The sequence below is a fragment of the Marmota marmota genome, unplaced genomic scaffold (genome assembly GCF_001458135.2).
Source record: "Marmota marmota marmota unplaced genomic scaffold, marMar, whole genome shotgun sequence".
NCBI classification, from domain to species: domain Eukaryota; kingdom Metazoa; phylum Chordata; class Mammalia; order Rodentia; family Sciuridae; genus Marmota; species Marmota marmota.
Genome location: NW_026000221.1, coordinates 19,193,131 through 19,198,203, shown reverse-complemented (window position 1 = coordinate 19,198,203; position 5,073 = coordinate 19,193,131).

Below are 5,073 nucleotides of genomic sequence, written 5' to 3'. Positions count from 1 at the left end.
ATCCCAAAGTAGATGATTTCTGTCACTGTTCAGCTGTGCACTGATCTGATCGATATAGTAGCTTTTCTTGTCTTTGCATGTTTAAAGCACTGGTCTTGTTCTTTATGGGTGTAGAGTGGTCACTTCAATTTCAGGCATCATGTTAGAAAAGGAGTGGGGGGATATAAAAAGGACAACCTGATTTCCCTATAGGATTTGTCTTTTTGAGAGAGGGATACAGAACCCTCTAGGAAAACTTCCCTGAATTTCCCCTCACATGCCAGGAAAACAATCCAATGTCCAAGAAGTATGAGGTTGCCAAAGTGTCTGTTTTGCAGGAAATCAAGAGGCCCTGTTTATTTATACATTGAGGATTTCTGAATCCACATTCCCATAAATAATTTTTCTTGTAAATTCTTGCCTCTAGTCAATCTGTTCTGTTAAGCATCTCAAACTTAATATGCTGTAAATGCGGGGTTTGCCTTCTTTGTCTATAAACTTACAGTTGTTGGCATAGGTCAATAAATGGAAATGCATGAGAAATTTAACTTTGTCACACAACTTAACACTTTTGTTCATAATAGGAAATTAAATCTAAAGAAAAATAGTTTATAGGGGCATAGTTGTGTGTTTCTGGCCTGGATCCTTGCCTTGTGTATTGGCACCATTCCCTAAATATCCATTAGGTTGTGGTTCAACAAACGATTTCCTATAATTAACACAGAAAAAAATAATGTGATATCAAAAACAAATAGTAATAATTACCACTTACTAAATACTTTATAGGCACTGGTGCTGAACTCTCATAATACGTCAGTTTATGAGCTAGGTATCAGGTTTTAGGATCCCCTTTTTCTAGATGAGGAAACTGAAGCAGAGAGCTAGTAAGTAACTCAAAGCAGACTGTCTACAAAACCCATGTCCTAATTAACTGTGTACCCTCCACTTGCAATGTTCTTTGTTCTTTCCTTCTCAGGACTAATTAGTCAAAAGGGTATCTGTCACTGAACTGCTTTTGCATCTCACTTGTGAAAGGTAGGTAATGGAGAGAGGGATCCAGCTGTAAACCTATACTTTCTTACATTGTTAATGCTCTTCACCATCAGAGCTAATTCTCGGCTCCACTAGTTTCCTTTTTGAGCTCTGAGTTTTTAAGGGCATGAGGACATTTACTGAAATGAGATTCAGGAGCATGTCTACAAAACCCAAATCTCAAGCTCTGTACGGGATGCAGCTGGGCAGCACAGGTCAATATCTCTATTATAAAATTATGCATTATTAATACTGCTGAGGTTTGAGCCTGTGACATTTCTCTACCTCTTGCCCTTTCAAATCTACCCTTACACAGGTCTAGGGTCCTGTTGGAGGTTCCAAAATGAGCTTGGATTTCATTAGCACCAAGGGATGCACCAAGTCATTGGTGAGGTTCTGCCTTTGTAAGACCCCCAAACTGAGTTGATAGCGTAGCAACTGCCGGCTGTTCTCGGTATCAAGCACTTGGAGATGATGGAGGTCTCTGGTTCAGCAGGACTCCTGTCATTCTTCCTCACTTTTAAATATAGGCAGAATGTAGACACTGTTAAATGGGATTTAACAAACTGCTCTTTCCTCTAGACCTCAATGAGGAGGCCTCTTTAAGTTGACTCAGCATTGTATTTAAGAGGCCTATAAAATGTGCTTTTTATTAAACAAGTATTCACTTAACAAATATATATCGAGCACTTCCAATAGATGAAAATTAGATTCTTAATAGATCGTGTATCTTCCACTCAAGTTAATTTTCTTATTGAAATAATTGCACCATAAAGGAAGTATAAAGTGCTACCCTCTCCGTGAAGTGTTCTTACTATTTTACCTGCCTCTTGAGCTTCACAATGCCTCATTCAATCATGTGCCAGAGCTGACTGATATGAACATGAGAGATTTTCAGCAACTTGCAAACCATTTGTTATGTACCCATTGTTTAAAAATAATTGTATAAACTTACAACTAATTAAATTATATTTTTAAACCAAGTAATACTGAAGTCATTAATTCCTATTTTTTTTTCTGTGATCTATGCTCTGGATTTTACCTGTGTATATTGGAAATGCAATATAATGGTGCATGATGGCTTCCCAACTTGTCATTCAGCAATATCACTTTCAGATCAAACATGGTGGGAAGTTTGCACGGCAAAGACCAGCACATGCTATAAATCAAGTCTTTTTGATTTTTTCTACAGAGCCAGTTGTTGAACATTCACCAGCGCACCATTGACTCCATATCGTCACCCTTGTCCTTTATTAACTTGCACAGCATTTACTTTTGGCATAATAACATTCATTCTTTTTTTTTTTTTTCAGGCAACATTTGCTCAGCATGGATTCAGTGTTAGGTATTGAGTAAGAAGTGGAGGATTGAGAAATGAGGACAGTATCTTCTTCCACCTCAAGTCATTTACAATCTGACTCTAAAAAGATCACAAATAATTATGTGATGAGGTGATGGGTATGATGGACGATAGCAGGGAGCTCTTGATAAGAAGAGCTCAAACAGTGGACGTCATTAATATAGGTTAAATCAGGAAGTTTGGAGCTTGGAAGGGGACAAAGTGTTTTCCAGGCAGAAGTGTTAGGAAGGGCATTCGGCACACACGAACATGTTTTTGAAAGATCCAAGGCTTTGAAAACCCAGGCGAGTCTGCACACTCTAATTGCTCAGTATGACTAGCGGCACTTGTTAGGGGCTGTGGAAGACATGGTGGCAGAGTTGCTCCAGCACCCGATGACACAGACCACGTTCTGATCACTGCAACCCCACGGCTAGCACCATGTTTGTAGTGCAAAAGTTACTTGGAGCATAAATAAGTTGCTGAGTAACTGCTAAGAAATTAGGAGTTGACAAATTTCTTTTCGTGGCAAGTGGGAGCTACTAAGCATTCTGCTTAGTATTTTAACTGTTTTTCGTGTGTAGCTATCGAACCTCTAATACCAGGATTTGTTGGTTCCTTGATGGAGTCTGTCTTCAATTTTTGCCAGACACAATATCTTAAACCTGTCTGGTATTGAGAGAATTTTAAGCTTGATCCAGCTTCACAGCCTGTAACAGTATTTGTCAACAGATCCTTTAATAAAGCTGGGGCTATGGTTTGGATGTGGTTTGAATATGTCCTTCAAGGGTTCATGTGTAGGAAGTGCAACCTCCATTGTGGCAATGTGAGAGGTGGTAGAAGCTTTAAGAGGTGGAGCTTAGAGGAGCTTCATTAGGGCACTGTCTTAAGAGATTAAGGTAGTTCTTGTGGGTACTCTGCTAGTTCTTTTGAGAGGGTTGTTACAGAAGACCACGTCTGTCACCTCCTATTCTCTGGTAGCTTTGTGTGTCACCATGTGATGTTTCTTGTGTGCCCACCCTCCATCCATGATGCCATTCTCCATATGTTGGAACCAAGGACGTCCTCAATAGAACTGAGAAGATACCAGTACCATGCTCTTGAGCCTCCAAAACTACAAGTTAATTTTTTTTTAATTACCCACCCTTGAGTATTTTGTTATAACAATGGAAAGTGAAGTAATAGTCATATTTCCATTAACAGAACTGCTTGGAAAGAATGGCTTCAAGGTAATAATTTCTTCCCTATATGAGGATTTTTGAATTAAAAAAAAATTATAATTTTTTTCTAATTATTATACATTATAGTAGAATGCACTTTGACACATCATATTATAAATGAAGTATAATTTCTCATTCTGGTTGTACATGAGGTAAAATCATACCAATCATGAAGTCATATATGTTCACAGGGTATTAGTGTCAGATTCATTCAACTATCCTTCCTATCCCCATACTTCTCTCTTCCTTTCAATTCCCTCTGCCTAGTACAAAGTAACTCCATTCTTCCCTAGACCAATACTCTACCCCCTTATTGTGAATTAGTGTCCACATATCAGAGAAAACATTCAGCCTTTGCGTTTTTTTTTTTTTTTTTTGGATTAGCTTATTTGGCTTAGCATGATATTCTCCAGCTATATCCATTTATCAGCAAATGCCATAATTTCATTATTTAAGGCTGAGTAATATTCCACTGCTTAGCTCATCTCTGCTTTAATGAATTCTGTACTGATTGAGTGTCTCCTTCTTGTAGAAGACTGCCAATGTTACCTTCTTCTAAATGAAAGGCTATAGACTCCATGAAAGAGGAAGACTCAAACAGCACAGAATTCATTAAAGCAGAGATGTGTCTTGAAGAGGTGGCATGGCGGCTGGGCCTGCCAGAGAAAGAAAGGAATTAACATTCCTGAGGGCAGAACATGGAAATGCTAAAGCAGTTTGGTCAGCAGTGGGAACTCTGGAAAAGGAGAGTGAGTAGAAAGGCTGGTTAGTATTATTCAGCCCTGGTTGGTTAAGCTGCAACAGGGTAGAGGGAAAAAGAACTCCATCCAGAAGCATGTGCAATGGTCAGGATGTTCATTTTCCATCACCAGATGAATCAGTCAAGTTTCCCAAGGAGTAACTGCTCTGCACCACGTTCACAATGCATCTATCTGATTGCCCTGTGGCTTGTAACATAGTCTTTCTTCCAACAAGAGAACATCCAAATTAACCAAAATTTGATTAAGCTCATACTAAGTTTCATGCACTTTCAAGGAAGAAATTGTACCACTTTGTGTTTAAGAACATTTTATTTGATCATGGTGCACAATTTTTTTGATGTGTTTTTGTATCTGATTCTCCAGAATTTTATTGAGGATTTTTGCATCTAGGTTCATTAGAGATATTGGTCTGTAGTTTTCTTTCTTTGAGGTGTCTTTGTCTGGTTTCGGAATCAGGGTGATGTTGGCCTCATAGAATAAATTTGGAAGAGCTCCCTCTTTTTCTATTTCCTGAAATAACTTGAAAAGTATTGGTATTAATTCTTCTTTAAAGGTTTTATAAAACTCTGCTGTATACCCATCTGGTCCTGGGCTTTTCTTGGTTGGTAGTCTTTTGATTGCTTCTTCTATTTCATCCATTGATATTGGTCTGTTCAAATTGTGTGTATCCTCCTGACTCAGTCTGGGCAAATCATATGACTTAAGAAATTTATCGATGTCTTCACTATCTTCTATTTTATTG